The following is a 16928-nucleotide window of genomic DNA, read 5'->3' on the forward strand; positions in this document are numbered from 1 at the left end:
TGAAAAATTAAAAGGAAATACAAAGTATTTTTTTGTGCCCTTTGCCCGAAAAGCAGCTTATTTTTCATAGCTTTAACTGAGCGGGTGGGTAATGGACATGCCGAGTAATTACATTTGAATTGTGACTAAAAACAAAAGTTGTTTAAGCAGCAGAGCGAGCGAGAGGGATAGAGACTGAACGAAAGAGATAGCCAGAGATTCTGGCCAAATATTTTTTCGATTTTTCTTTCTTGTTTTCTTTTTTTATTTTATTTTTTTGCTTTGTCGCAGTTTGCGCATATTTGTGCCCTGCCCAAAAGCTCTATAACAAATATTCCACGTGGACCATTTGTCATTGGGTGCTGAATATTGTTTCTGTATTTTATTTTTAAAGTACATTTTCGACTTTTTCCTTAAGCTCGACTACATAATGTTTAATTAATGAGTGAGCCATTAAATATTGCAATTGCAGGGCATTAAATATGTATAAATGAATAAAGCGCAGGCGGAAGACCAATCGCGAAGCAAATCGGACTGCTCGACCCGACGCTGATTAACTAGAAGATACACTGAGGTTAGTTATAAATATGCATACATATATATACGTCAAATATTATCGATTCGATTAGTATTATATATTTTTCCTGCCACCAAGAAATGGGTTATTTACATAGATTTCAATCAATATCTATCTTGGTTTTAATTGAGTATACGCAACGAAAAATAAGTTTTATTTAATAAGATCGATTTTTATCGTTTTTAAAGATTATTAATATTGAGAATCTGCTTTTAAAAAAATACATCGATTTTTATCAATTATTAGCATCGATTTGTATTGCTTAGTAGTACCCATAAATGGGTTATACTTTATATCAATTGATTTCTATCGCTTATTATCTAGATTTGAATTGAGTCGGAGTATACTAACATCGATTTTTATCGATTACCCAAGAAATAGGTACAATTTATTTACATCGATGATTATCCTGATTTTAATTGCCTAGCAGCAACGAGAATAAAGTTATATATATGTTCATTGATTTTTATCGATTATACCTAGCGACTTTATAGATTCATAACTCTGCAAAACGGCTTTCAAATATATACATATATTTTTATCGATAATCATCGAAATTTATTGATGATCAGCATCGAATATAATATCGTATAATCGTTTCTTATTAAAAGATTATTGATTTTTTTTTATCAATTTAATCTACTATTCTATTAGATGATCGATTTTAATCGATAGTTAAAGTAAAGTATCGAGTATCGTTCTGAGGATTGTAAGCCTAGCGAGATTTGTGAATCTAACCTCCCTTATAATTAGACTAGAATATAGAATGCTGGAGAAAGACAACTTAAATTTAATTTAAATTTTTGAGATAGATAATGTGATATACCCATTTCTCAACTAGCCATACAGGGTATTCAAATGTTATACATATTTAAACCTTAAAAATACACCCAAAACCTAACATTAATGCAAAGCACAAATGTTGCATCAAAAAGTATGCTAAATGCAAAGCGAATCATATTACAAAGCGGTGTCTATTGTAGGGTGGGCGAGCGGAAGTCCAATGCGAAGCCCCACATGACCACATAATATGGCAAAAAAAAAGAATAAATAAATGAAAACCCCGTAGGAGACACTTTTAAAATGTCATTAACATGCACGTGCCCCACAACTGAGACTCTACTCTTGACTTCTTACCATAAATCATTGCATATTTCACGGCTTAAAAGCGGCTGTTGTTGTTGTTGTTGTTGTTGTTGCTCCAATGCCATTTGCCTGGTTGTGTCAACTGGGTTTAGCTTATATATATGTATATATATATATATATATATATATATATATATATATATATATATATATATATATGTGCATATATACCTATATACAAATAGGTTCAACTCCAAATTTTGCTCATTCGCTGTGTTTGCTGTGCGTGCGTTTATTTTCTGCCTTTACAATTTACAACGGAACCAAAAAGTTATGAAACTCATTAAAACACGAAACTAATTCAAACGCCCCGGGCCTAATTGCCGCCACATAGCCACCGCGCCCCAACCCCTCTCCCTCTACCTACCGTCTGGCACACTCCTTGGGGCAACAACAGAAATGATTCCCCAAAAATTATTTAGCGTTAATATCCATAGAAAAATGTGCGCGTCAACAGAAATTAAGTGTCCCAGCTAATTTAGCAATGCCGTCCAGAGAGCTCACGGGCTCCAGCTGCGTGGCTCAGCTCCCAGCTGCCCGAGTTGCCCCAGCTGCCACAAGCTGCTACAACTGCTGACGCAGTCCAACGCATTGGAATACTTACAATTTTAATTTGAATAATTTTGCAGGCTTTAAACGTAAATTACCCTCACATTTCGCTGTAGTATTATATGCATATATATATATATATATATATATATATATATATATATATATACTCTGTTAACAAGGTGAAAGCCAGTCTGTTGGTTGTGTACAAAGACTTGAAACTTAAAAAACCATGCTGCTGTTTTTTTTGCCTCGAAGAGTTAACATTACTTGGCTCACTATGGTGCCAACAAAGCGCATAAATCGATAGCTCCCACAGACCTAGAGCTAGAATTGATAACTTTGAGCTTCTCTAAATATCGCTGTTAAAATACGTTTAAATTTTAGATAACAATGGGGGCAAGTGTGCAAGAAATGCTGTATAACTGTAAGCTACACAAGAACTTACTTTGGGCTCTCGAACTCTAAAGAACTTGTTTGAAAAATCGATACTTATCGATATTATTAATTTTAAGGAATCATATCGTTAAAAGAGGATATACTCATTCTATAAAGCTCGAACTATTGTGGTCAGCGCCGTCCAAACAAAGAGCTTACATCAATATTTCCTAAAGACAAAGTTTGACAGTCACTGCCTTGGGCTTAAGGTCTTAGAGTCACCGACTGCGTGCGGCTGTTTAGAGCTTTTGCTCAGCTGTAAATAGAGTATTGCGCAGTCGCGTTCACCCGACTAAAATGTTCTTGCTTGATTTTTTCTTGCTGTGCCCTTTTTTATTTCTCTTTTTTACTCGTTTTTTTTTTGCATAAGCATTTTGAGAGATTAAACTTGGCGTACTTGAATGTTATTATACGTGGCAGCAGCAGCAGCTTCGGTGGCGGCGGAGGGGGGACGGAGGCGGGGTCGGCGACAACGTTGCGCCCAGCGCCAACACTTTCATTTATTATTATTTTTTTATGCCCGGGTTCGCGACACCCAAACCCTAACATCCCGCCCTAGGCAGCAGCGCCCAATTGTTGCCCCAAAACCAAACCATACAGAAAAAAAAATCACACATCGTTAGCTCAGCATTTTTTTTGTATGTGTGTGTGTGTGTGTGTGTGTGTGTGTGTGTGTGCCCTTGTGCCCAGCTCACAGCTCAGAGTCTCATAATGTGGAATTTTCGTAGCATTTTCCATAAAAATTGCTTTGCTTGGCAGTTACCAGGGTCGACTGCGGGAGGGGAAGAGCGCGAGGGTTTTAGGGGCAAAGACGCAGTTGAAGGCACAACCGAAGCTCGGGCCCAGGCTTGTCTTCTGTTAACTGTCCCGTTTGAGTTTGTGGATACATTTGAGAGAACTTGTTCTCACACACACACATGCACACTCATAATGTGTGTGTGTATGTGTGTGTGCTCAAAGTTTCTTTATTTAATTCAGTGAACTGTAAAATGTGCTGAAATGTTAGATTATTGCTTTCCAGCAACAGCCCAGCTCTAGTATAGAACGCACCCAACTAGCGGCCAGAGATACTTTTGCGCATTCTTGCCACACACTTTACTTGCTTCCCCACCCCCCTAGCAACGCGTCCAACCCACCTTCCACCCACCACCAACACCCCATAGACCCCCATAGACAGGCAACTTTTGTTGTTGCCGCGGCTGTTTCTCTTACTGCCATAACAATTTCGAACTGCACTCCTTTGACAAGATAATACGTTGATAGCCCCAGTCCCACAGCCAGCACCCTCTACCTCCCATCGACCAGCATCTTGTTGGGGCTCCACAGTACAACGAAAAATTGGGCAATTTGCTTACACAACCAACAACAAGCACGGCAACAGGAATAAGCATACAAGCAAAATGTTCAAGAAAAACCAGAAAGAGAAAACCAAACAAATATGTGTGTTCTAGTCAAGAGTGCCCAACGGGCAGTTACTCTGTACCGAACTTAAAATTTAAAAACTATTCCCCAAAAAATATAAGGCTCTGCAATATTTTATGTCCTTCGACATTTGAAAAATTCATCAGTTCGGTGTTTCCAAATTTTCCCTATACTAAGTTTATTCTTTAAAGTAAGGGACGATTTGAGGTATCGAAAAAAAACAAGTATTTTGGATAATAGTAAGCTATAGATGGATCTGCATACAAGGATTGGTGAATCGAAGTCTTATAATCTTCCAGTTATGCTTAGAAACCATGTCTAAAAATCGATATTAATCGAAACTTGAAAATTTTGAGCAAATATTGAAAAAAACGATAAACTTGTCTTACGAAAATATATATTTCCACACCAAGTAGTTGCCATAACCATAGTCGAACAGACAGATGGGGGCAGACATGACTAGATACAAGCAGCTCATCTTGATCGCGAACTCCTTAAAAAAAATATACCATATTTTCACAAATACTCAATATATACAGGGTATGAAAAGAAAACCAGACGAAAAAAAAAGAAGAAAAAAAAAACGCAAAAGAAACAGAAAGTAGCAACAGCATCGCTCGCTCAAGTTGAGTTGGGTGTGGATTCTCATTTTCGGTTTGGTAAAAGGTTTGCGGCACGTGTTGACGTCGCTTGCTCGCTCGCTCGAACACTGCCTGCACAATACTCTAGCGAGGGGGGGTAGAAGAAAAATCCAAAGAAAATTCGTAGCTTTTCAATTCAGCCCCTAAGTGGCATGGACGTGCGTCTCTCAAGGGAAGGGAAATAGGCGAGAACGAGAGAGTGAATGGTGTTTGCCTTCATCAATAAAGTTAATTTAAAATTTATTTATTAACATTTCCTAAAAGTATAAGAATACCCTTAGTGCAACTTTCGATTGTCTCGATAACTGAAACTTTTTTAAGCCAGCAAGAATGCGCCAGAAAGCAATTTATGCAGTAACGAAACAAACTTCGATAGGTTCGACCATATAAGTTAAACAATAGTTACATCAAACAATTTCTATGCTAATAGGGAAAAATGTATGGGAATATGCTTAATGCAACACTCGATAGTCTCGATAAATAATACTCAGCAGTAGACATAGCTGGGTGCCAGAATATATTTATATATAGCTTTCGTTCTTCTCTTGTGAGTTACTCAACGGATATTTTAAAACTTGCGATTATTATAGTAGCTTTAAAGGTATTCGATTATTCTACATACAACTTTTGATAGCCTCGACAAAAAACTAATTAGAGTACTCAAAAATTAGGTATCTTATTAATAGACAAAAGCTTATTAGAGTACGAGTTCGACTGGCTCGTCAATTTAAGCGGGAGATAAAAAAGCTTAAGAGTATCCCTAATGCAATTGTCGACAGTGTTGATTATTCAAATTTCGTGATTGATAAAAAGACTAAACAAATTTCTAGCACGTACTTTCGATTAATCAAATCACTCAGCTGAAAGGGTAAGGTTAACGCTTGACTTTCTACAACTTTCTATAGCTCAAGAATATAAACAAATGGATTTATTGATCAATATAATAATGTCAGGTAGAGCGGCTTTTGTGACTTTCCTATAATCTCGATTATTCACAATATGCAACGATATTCATTTACGATAACTTAGAAAGGCTATGTTATCAATACTATCGATAACCTCGAAGCTTTAAAATGAATGAATTTTCTATGGCATTCACTGCATAACAAAGTATCGAGAAAAAAAATCAATTTTAAGCGCTTTCGCTTTCTAAGCTGCTTATGTTCTTAGTGTCCCGGCTAAACTGTTGAGAGTTTTATTTTTTTAAGCGGTATTTGGTGCGCGTTCCCCCATTGTACGAGCTCTCGCTGGCGTATAGCTCTTTGCCCATTCGTTCGTTAAACGAGTTTATGAAAAATTCTGTGCATGCTCTAGCGAAAATATTCGTTAGTCCCCCATAATCTTAATGACGAAACTTAAAAAATTTACGTGAGCTGCCTTGAATAATGGCGGGGCGTGGCACCGCAACAGCTGGGTAAGGGGATTACCTGTTAACAGCTGCCAATGTGGTGGCCTGTCCCCTGCAGGACCTGGCTGTCAGCGATTTTCGCCGCACAGTCCAAAATATTGCTAGCTGGCGGCGGGCATCTCAAGCTGAAGCCAGACAAAAAGCATTGTAAATTGGGGTCGACAGGCAATGGCAGCGGCAGCGACGACGGAGGCGACAGATAAAGTGGCAAGCAGATTGGCTCCTTGCTGGACAGACGCCTCGAATGGGCAATGGCTTTCACTGGCAAATGCAGCGCTCAACATTGACGTTTAAGTTGTGAGCATCCGTGCCAAAGACGGCAAAACGCGCGCGGAGTGTCGACACCAGCAACACGCCCCTTGGCCCGCTCGCTTGTTGAAGGTGCCTCCAGCTCAGGGGCCAACACGGCCCCCCCTCCACCCCCTTTCGATGAGGCTGCCATTGCTGTTTATGTCCTTGCCACGCTGTCTGCTCGTCTGTCTGCTCGTTCGTGCCTAACGAGCTGCACTTCGAAAAAAAAGGAAGAAAATATATACAAAATAAATAACAAAATACAGAAACGTAAAGGAAAATTTATTTACAGACTGCCGAAGTTTGAATACCCTTGCATGTGCAAATGTCTCGTTAAAAACAACAACAAAATTATTCAAAAACTCTGGATGTTAATCGAGCTTTTTTGAGTTTTATTCAAAAAAGGAAAGTTGTTTATCTATAAAAAGTCTGTTTGCGATCGCAAAAATTATTATGAATTTTCACAAGAATTTTAAAGCTCAAGGCTCATTTTTAAATTAAATTTAACTCTAATTCTGGCAGATTGTTCGCTTGAAGGCTTTCTGATATAGTAATCCGATTTGATATAGATATCTTGAACATAAAAGTCTTTCATATAAAAACTTCACCTTGTTTCAATTGGAAATAAAAAGATTCCTTTTTTTGCTGTATTCATGAGGAACATTTTGAAGAACTTAAATTTTGATTATTGTTCAGATATTTCGATGCGTCGATGTTGATAAGATTTAGCTTTAATGTAATTCGTTTTTATGTCAGCTATATGATAAATTTATCCGATTCGGCCGACAGCGACAATTTGTATTGTCTTAAGCACGAAGACAAATCTCTGTCAAGTCTAATCAAGATAGCTTTGGTTGGCATATAAATGGACAGAAAGCTATTTCAACTTGTGTCTGCAGCTACTGATCTAGAGTATATATACCTTCCGCGTGTAACACATGTTGTGCCAATCAATAATACCCTCTGCTAGGGTATAGAAAATGCTTGTGGCGTTCCGCGTAGACGCTGGTGATGGCAATGGATAACCAAGTTGCTGGATGCCTCGTTGATTTCGCTTGATTCCTTTGGCCCCGACGACGACACCGATGCCGACTTCAACTCCATAGGCGACCCCGTACCCGGTCCGGCCATCCGGCCATGTGGCCTTCAAGCTTTCCTCTGCGTGGTTGCCAGGCTGATTGCCAGCACTGTTAAGTTGTTTGGCTCGCTTGTTGTTTTCCACAGATTGTTGATGTTCGATTTAATTTTAGCGCTGCTGATTTTTGCGTTATTTATTTTATTATAATACCCTTTACATTTAACGGCACGATAAGGCATATTGACTTTGACATTAATTGCTTGGCCGTGTTTTTTGCCATTGTTCGAGCCCTAAAGGCATGTCCCGTTACTGCCACTTAAGCACGGCTTTTATTGACGGTCATTAACGTCACCGTCACCGTCAGCCCAGCCGCCCAATCGAGCCAAAAGGATTGCCGCATCCTCCTCGGCCCCATTTTACGTTTTAGTGCGTTTTAGTTTTCTTCGAGCCTGCGAGTCAGAAAACAATTGAATTTTAATTTCATATATCTTAATTGCTTTATTATCATCCAAGTGCATTTTCGCAAACTTTAATTCGATTGCATTAGAAACTTATTGGAAAGATCTATCTTTCGCATAATAACGGAATCGAATTTGAGCTGAATAGAATATAGGAACACTAAATATAGAAGAACAAAAGTATTGTGATAAGAACTTGTTTGTATACCAGGCTGCTGGTTCAAATCTTCGACTTCTGCTGGCATCATAAATAGTTGGCGCCACCACCAGCTGCATAATAAAAGAAAAATATTTAGAAAATAAAAAATCCTTCTGGCATAAGTCCAAGGGGCTTAGTTGCCAGTGTTATTTTTAAATTAAGTGAATAAAATACCAAGAAACGAAAAAGCTTAAGCTATTGTGCGATTGACACCTTTAAGCTGACCCATCAGAGCTGCTGCTTTGGGCAAGAAGAGCTCAAAGCTGTTGATGCCATAAAAGGCACATCGATCAGTCAGGACGTCAGCTTGCAACTTGCTGCACTTGATGAAATTGCCAAATTTTCCAATTTACGCGTTTTACAAAGCTGCCAATTGTTCAAGCTTCAAATACATGCTAACAAAGTAAAATCTCATCTCCTTTTTGGGCCAAATAATAATTTTTCACTTCAATTTTTAAAAGATCTATTTTGATATATATATATATTTTTTAGATTAATCGCTTTAAATAAAAGTTAAAATTTTTAAGCGCCCAATATTAGCCTAAAAGCATGCTATAAATAATCGTAACGCTTTGCTGGTGAACTAAAAAGTTTGCACAGCCGGATCAGGTTCCTTCCAAATTGGCCCATATGACTCTTAACTGGTTCCTGTGCTCCTCCACAAAATCCATGCTGGCACCCTATTTCCAGAAGAAGTCTGAAAAGCTTTGCTACTCAAGCAAGAGACTCCGATTCGTCGCTAGCTTTTGAAACTGGTAACCTTTCAAGAGATGACATAAGACACCGCAAAAAAGGCCTCTCCCCTGGCACAGATTGTGTGCTTTACTTGGAAGAAGATGGATCAATTATGCAAATTGGGAAAGGAGGCAGGCATCTGGGCAAAGAGATTGTCTCACCAGCTCAGAGCAAAGAGAGTACTGATTTCCATTATTAGAGAGGTCAAGGAACTGTTGTTCACTTGCGGCGTGCCAAGCACAATTGTTCTTGTATAAAAAACGTTTTTGTTTTTTTGTTTGTTTTGTAGATATTTTAGCATGTACAAGTTCTACTATCCTCCTTATATATAAGCCAGAGGTTATCTTATCATTATATTAATGGGAAAAATCGATCGTAAAATGAGCATAGAAAACTTTTTTGTCCCTTAAGATATCCTCATCAGCTATGAGCTTCATAACTCTACCCTAGTTTCTGCAAACCCGTAATGTGTTTATAGGTATATGGATTACAATAGCCGATATTTATATAGGTTCATTTGGTGTGCGTTAATCTTTAAACAGGACATTGAAGCTGGTCAAAGGCAGCTCGAGTTTCTCAAGTAACTTAAGCACTCCACACGCACACACATATATACATGCACACGCATACATACTCACTCATGAATATTCATAGTTAGCCAAGGATCTGAGGGCGTTTGTATTTGTATTTGTATTTGCAATTGCCTTGCTTCGCCTTGCAAATAGACACAAGAGGCAACGTGTGTGCCCTGCAATACACACACACTCACATACACACACACGCACGCGCGCAGACACACGTGCCTAATCAAAATGCTGCATTAGAATAATCTTTAATCGAGTCGTATTTTTAGCTGGAAATGATTAACCAAGGCATTTAGAGCCGGGCAACCTTTTCGATGAGCCAAGGAATCTCTGTGGCCAAATCTGAGCAACTTCCTGGGATTAGTCGAGTCATACGAATGCCAACCAGACCGTGTGTGTGTGTGTTGTTATGCGCGTGTGTGTGTGTGTGCGGGCGTATGTGTGTTAGCATGTGGCATTTACTGGGTCTTTACAATTTAACGCACTGCCAAGTTCAAATACACAAAAGCGCTGCCATCGACTTGGCCAAAAAAAAAAAAAAACAAGTATCAAAATTTCAGTCGGGCTTAAGCGACTGGGCCATACTTTGTTTGCAGCTAAAAAGAAGAGTCTGGTTAATTGTTGTCCTTGGCGACTCGATGACTAAGCCCAAAACAGTGGACGTGGCTAAAATATTTTTGGCTCTTTAGACTACATTATTTATCTGCTTATCTGATTAGGGGCTTGAGGAGGAGTATGTCGTTTCGATACGAAGGAAAACGTGTATATATTTTAAGTGTCAAGTCTCTAGCAGACGGACATAGCACACGGCGAATATGCTCCTGTATACTTTGTAAACAGAGTATTAAAAACACAGCGTAAAAGGTGGGACGCTCGGCAGGATCCAATGCACACGCCTCCGTTAACAATAATTTACGCAACTTTGCGCCTCTTTTGTAAAAAGAAAATAGCTTACAAAAAGCGATCCTGAAACATGCGCAACCAAGGGGCAACAAAATGCTGCCCAGATGGACGGCAAAAACTCATAGTAAAAGACCATTAAATTATCCAGCGGGAAACATGTGAATGGAGAGGGCGGGGGCACAACAACAATAAATGTGCGTGTGTGTGTGTGTGTGTGTGGCACATTTGTCAAATTGCCGAACCACAAGTTGGCAGCTTTAAGAAGCCGTCAACAACAAGAACAATTGCTCAATATTTTATTAGTCTAATTTAATATTTGTTACATTCGTTTTTTGTTTTTCGTATTTTTTTGTCAGCCCTGGCAGATTGACGAATTCTTGTGGTGGCCCTCTTTAATATTTATTAAAAGTCCTGTGCGTGCCGCCACTCGGGGGAATTACTTGAACTTCTTGACTCAAGCGTGCATAGCCCAGGCTAAGCATTGCTTGAGTCTGAGGTTTTGCTCTTCTTCTTTTTGTCGACTTTGGGACAGCTTTGTAATATGAGAAATCCATCGCCATCAGCTGTCCGGCTGTCTGCCTGTCCGTCTATCTATTGTTTGATGACTGCTGCTTCCACGTAATTTTGTACTCATTTTCTACTTGTTGTGTTGTTTTTTTTTTTGGCGTCACAAAAAAATTTTGCATTTATTACATCGAACGCCTTCATTACATCCACAGCGAACTGACAAGTGACGAGCGTTTTCAGCGTGGGTGTTGCACAGTGGCACAAGCTAGCGCAAGCAGTGTGCGAAAATGTTTAGACAATGGAAAATACTGTTAATTCAGCATTTAATAGTTGTTACGCTTGAATATATGTGTAAAATGCTGTTGTATAACAGTGGCTTGCAACAGTGAAATATACCAGTGGCTTATGGTATATAATAATGGCGTATAACAGTAGTGTATAACAGTTATACGCAAAATATAACCGAATTGTACCATTTTCAATAAATTTAAATAAATGTTTAGATGCCATCGAATGCTCACTTAATACGTAAAGGAGTAATAAATAGAAAGCAATTAATGTAAGGGAATAATATATTTTGGTCTTCTTAAGAGAAAAACAGGATATCTAAACCAGATTAATATGGTCACGTTTAACACTTGAGAGCATAGTCTATTGATATGCAAATAAGAGAAGAGTCCTTAAGTTTAAGTAGTCATAGTTTCTTAAAGGAAAATATTTGCTAATATGAAGCATCGGTGTTCTTCCCTCGTAAATAAGTAAATTTGAATGACATGCAATATGTTGAACTGTTAAGCGATATTAATTAAAATTTAAATAATTCAAATTGAATCATTGATGACAATTGCCTTTGGCAAAGCCGCACTTCAATAATGACATAACCAGCTTGTAATTAACAGATTTTCAGACCTTCTGTGGCTCGATAAGTGGGTTTAATGAATTTAATTTACTCTGAAATTGATATCAATGCCTGGGCCTCATTTCACAAATGTCGTTGCATTTTGTGCGTATTGAAGGTCGATTACACTGCAAGAAAAACAATAACAACAACACGAACTATGTGGAATTTATCCACTGTGGCGCCGGCTGCCCAGCCTCTTCCCAACAGCAAAAGGCGCATTGCATGAGCCTGCCTCTGCCTGTCATTTAGTATGTAAATTGAGATAAATCGTTTCTTGTGTCTGCCACACACCCACATACACCCGCACACACCCGCACACACAATAATGTACAGGCATATACATATTATATAGCGACTTATATATGCATGTATTGTATATGTGCATATGTATAGGCAACGTAATATATAAGAAGGCCGTAAGTAAGTAACACGTCCTTATGCCAACAACAAAGGCAACACCAAACACCAACAACAACACGAATAACAACGGCAGCGGCAACAGCAACTGTCGCTGATGTATGGCGAGTGCGGCATACGGCGCGTATGAGTTATTTCCTGTACGAAGCCATTTTATTATTAAAAAACCCAGAAGCGTCCGTCAGTTGGAGTGAGATGGCATAACACGAGCCTGGCGAGCGTGACTAGCTTTGATGTTTGACTGAAGGCAGCCACATCATTTGGGGCGTGGCCGCAACTGCAACGGCTGCTGCTGCTGCAACTGCAACGTCTGCTGCTGCTGCTGCTGCTGCTGCTGCTGCACGCCACTTGAAGCTTTAAGTGCATAATTGCCTTAATTAGCCACCAAAACGACGTTTGGCTTGGCTGTTGGCTTGCGTGCGAACTGCCAGTGCTTGCAGCGCTCCTTGCAGGCGCTGCCTCAAGGACTCAACTCACACTCGCCTACACACACACACACACACGCACACATACATACATAAATGCATACACTCAGCGAAAAAAGAAAGGTATTAGATTTCATGCCCTCCAAAAATTACATACGTACATTCATTTTTCAAATAATTTTTTATTATTTTTATAAATCTTTTTTGAATTTAAAATCAACAGCGTGATACTTATTTCAAGAATGTTTAAATTGAAAAAACCTGTACAACGTTATAAATCTTAAAGCTAGCCACGAGAATATTGTCGTCGGTGATTGACTGACTGACTGAAATGCTGGAACTAGTTTAATTCAAGTCCACATTCCATGGGAATTATGAACTTTCTTTCATTTGGTCGTTTTAACATTTGGAAGGCACATTTCAAAATAGGATTTTATCGCACTTGCAGAAATGGTTGCATTTTATTTGGGTACAACATTGTGTTGCCTTTTCTCTGAGTGTATATGTATAATAGCTCTACTCCCTAGCTACCAATGCTAGGGCTAGCTATCAATGTGCTATGGTGCTGCTGCTCTGGCTGCCAAACTGATTAATCGCCCAAACGCTTTGTAAGCACTTTGTATATGCCGTTGCCCCAGCGACCCCATTTAACAGTCCAGCGACCGAAACCGGGCGACCAGCCCTCGCGCCCTCGCACAAATCACAAAAACTACACGAGCTCTTGTAATGCGCTTATAAATTTTGTCTGCACAAATTTTCACCCACACACACACACACACACACACATAGTGGGGCAACCAACCCCAAGCCCAAAACCAGTCCCCGTCATCGTATTTCGATGATGGCTTTCTTTCGTAGAGTCACGAGGTGGGGGGAGAGTCTATTGCGTAAAAGCTATCGATTATTTGTATAGTGTTCGTAATGCAACAAATGCAAAACCTGCAAAATTTTCCCATTTTCCCTCAATTTCTTTATTTTATTCTACCTTCTTTTTTGTTGCTGCCACGTGCCGCACAGTGTTAACAGGCACCTCCATTAAAAGGCCAGAATATTGTGTTTTTTGTTGTACATTTGAAATTCTTGCCAACTTTAAGTATAATTAATTCTTTTTACAATTTTAACTTTTTTCTTGTGAGCTCGGCTTTTAAGCTTGATGAAAAACGCAAACAATTTATAATTTCAATTATTGCCCCGGTTAAATTTAATGAAATTTCTACATGATTGACTTAATTGTTGCAAGTATTCAAAAGAAATGTTTATTTTTTACGAATGCATGAGTTTGATATTTATATTTAATTATTAGGAGACATACGATGGCCGCTAACGTGTTAAACTTTTATAAAAAATAATAGTATACATTTTTTAATAAGCATTACATTAATTTAAAAAAAAATGTTAAAGCATTGGCCGCTTCTAATGTGAGTATTGAAATGAATGCAATTGGTAGCGCAGTTGTTTGTGGGTTTGACGACAATTTCAGTACAAAGCCGCGCAGTTTGCCCTCAAGCATTCGCTTTGAATTTGCATGACAGCATTGCCGTTGACAAAAGAAACGAAATATCAATTTTAATTATTAATAAAACAATAAAAAAAACAGAGATATATAAAAAATAATTAAAAAGAATTGAGTGAATTCATTCAATAATAAAAATAATTTTAACTTTAAAAATTTGCAGCATTTGCTTTTGCCTTTAAGTCCGACGCCTAGACACTTGCCTTTATACCTCTCGTTCGCCAAAGAAACTTGTTGCTGTTTTTGACCACAGATTTTCCCCACTTACAGATCGAATTTATTCAATCCCAACTTAGTTTTCGATCAGAACAAACTCTTATATGTATAGATACACATATATGTATACATAGATCGCAAGTCAGAAAATCTAGTATATATTTAGCTGAAAAGGCTAGAAAATCATAGAAAACTTTCTGAATTACACTGTTTTTTACTCTATTTCATTCTTTTATCTCTCTTTACTTTGCAGCTTTAACCTGCGTCTCATCCTGATTGCATTGGTTTCACTGTGCTACAGGTAAGGCTAAATATATATGGACCAATTTAATTTTCACAGCCGCTTCCGTTGCTTATGTGCTTTTCTGTGTGTGTGTGTGTGTGTGTGTGTAGCGATTGCTGCTCTACCCACACACACGAACACACAACCACTGTTGAACCCATATAGGCGCTTGTTTGGTTGCCTATCAATGAATATTTGTGTGTGTGTATTATTTTTTTATTTTCTTGTTTAGGCAGCTGTATATGTGGGTCGGTAATTGCTTTGCAACGAAATAGAGCATAACAAATTTCACGAGGCGTAAGTTTATGCACAGCCCAGCTCGCTTTACAGCCACAAGCTGCAGCTTGAGCCGCCAGAAAATCGGGCCCAAAAAGCTGAAGCTAACAAGTTAGGCCGTTCTAGTCGGGCGTAAACGACCGCCCAATACTCTAGCCAGGGCTGCTAAGCGGATTTCAAGGGAGCCGACTCGAATCCGAAATTCGAATTTAGTTTTTACAACGAACCGAACCTCAAACCCAATCAAAAAAGGGAACCAAACTGAAACCTGAACTATATGTATTTTTTCAATGCAAATTGCTTGAGCTTAGGCCGTTATAATTGCAATAATTTAACCATATTTGATAGCTGGCAACTTTTCGCAGCGATCAGATTTAATTATTGGAATATTTTCGGTAGAACGAGCAATTGTTAATTAAAAACTAAATTCATTTCAATCTAATTTAGTTACTATATAAATAACAAGGGTTTGAACTAATATCTGGGTTCAATTGTGTAAAACCCCAGCTTCACAAACTGAACCTTGAAGCAAGCAGTTAGTTCAGTATATAAATTATATCAAGTATCATAAGGCATACAAAATATACTCTCTTGTACACTCTGTAAACAGTGTATAAGAAGTGTGGGTCCAGTCAACAGTTTGTTAGCGCCGTTTGTGTGTGTGCGGCGGCTAATCGAAGTTTCACTTAGCAAATCAACAAAGTTGTTCGCATTTGTTGTTGTTTTTGTTGTTGTGCACACCTAGGCATGATTAGCATTCCGAGCAAAGCCACAACGACGCAACAATTTGCAAAGTGAATTAACATGCCAGCGTCCACGTAGTTAGCCAAAATCCATGCCCCTCCTCCCCCGCCGCACAGCCAAAAAAGGACACCAGTCGCGGCGACATGTTCAACTTTGAATACAGGCATTGACGTCAGAATCAGAGCCACAGCCAGTGTTGGGCAACGAGCTGTTTGGGGAATTGTGCGCGCATTATCTCGTTGCTGCCAGCAGGCAGGGTGGGCGTGTGGGCGTGGCACTGTTGGCTAATTGGCCAACGGCAGCACAAAATTATAATTTGCATTTATAATTTTATTGACAATAAAAAGTATTTAATTTTTGGCCCAAAAATCTGATGGCCTCGTGCTGCTGAGCTCTCTGCTGCTGCCGCTCTGAGCTCTGAGCTCTTTTGGCACGCTGCGGGCGTCAACCAGTTACCAACAAGTCAACACTTTAACTAATGCTGCTCCTAACGACAACAACAACAGCAGCAACAACAAGGACACATTGGGCAAGCAGAGCGCCAGAATTTGTCATGAAAAATTAAAAAACAAACTGAAAATTGCATATTTCGACAGCTTTTCAGGCGTTTGCTGACGTGCATAAAAGTGGACAGCGGATGGTTGAGCCACACGGGTCGGGTCGGGACGGGGACGGGGGCGGGGCGGGACGGTTTGGGTAACTGAAAGGCTAGCGGAAAACTCGAAAATCCTCTTAATAATTCATAAAACTTTAGAAAACTACTTAACTCTCTCAAACTACTAACTGAATCAAACTAAACTAAAGCAACTGCTGGCGCTGTTGCGATTGGAGACCGGGCAACTAGTTGGGTTTCCTCTGCTCTAAGGAGGCCAAGTGCCTGGCGGCAATAAAAAAAAATACACACACAAAAGAACAGCTATCTAAGACACGACGAAGATGAAATGCTCTTGTAGATATGTTGCATAGAAATGCGTTCCTTTTCCGCTTGCAATTCTCAAATGGTTTTAGTTACGGCCAGCTTAAGGCTTGTTGCGAGTTGCCAACACGCTACTTTTCTTGTCTTCAGAAGCAATAATGTTCAATAAACGTCGAGGCAGAGCTTTCTTGCTGACAAAAATGATATAACATTAATACACGTTTAATAATATTAGCATTAACTCCCTTACTTTATGAGCGGTCGTATATACGATTCATTTTTAATAACTAATTCATCCTGAGATGAAAATAGAGCTATATGC

General features: G+C 39.0%; 1 long non-coding RNA gene across 1 annotated transcript in view; it reads left to right on the forward strand.

Annotated features, from left to right (window-relative positions):
* Window positions 1–506: 506 nt before the first annotated feature.
* The window catches only part of LOC115766153, a 29853-nt gene continuing 13431 nt past the window's right edge, over window positions 507–16928 (forward strand). Inside the window, exons 1-2 of the long non-coding RNA XR_004018186.1 lie at window positions 507–553; window positions 14641–14688. This is a non-coding gene — a long non-coding RNA (uncharacterized LOC115766153). The remainder of the gene's footprint in view (window positions 554–14640; window positions 14689–16928) is intronic.

Source organism: Drosophila novamexicana, unplaced genomic scaffold, assembly GCF_003285875.2.
Source record: "Drosophila novamexicana strain 15010-1031.04,08,12 unplaced genomic scaffold, DnovRS2.1 tig00001062-arrow-arrow-pilon, whole genome shotgun sequence".
In the NCBI taxonomy this organism is placed as follows: Eukaryota; Metazoa; Arthropoda; class Insecta; order Diptera; family Drosophilidae; genus Drosophila; species Drosophila novamexicana.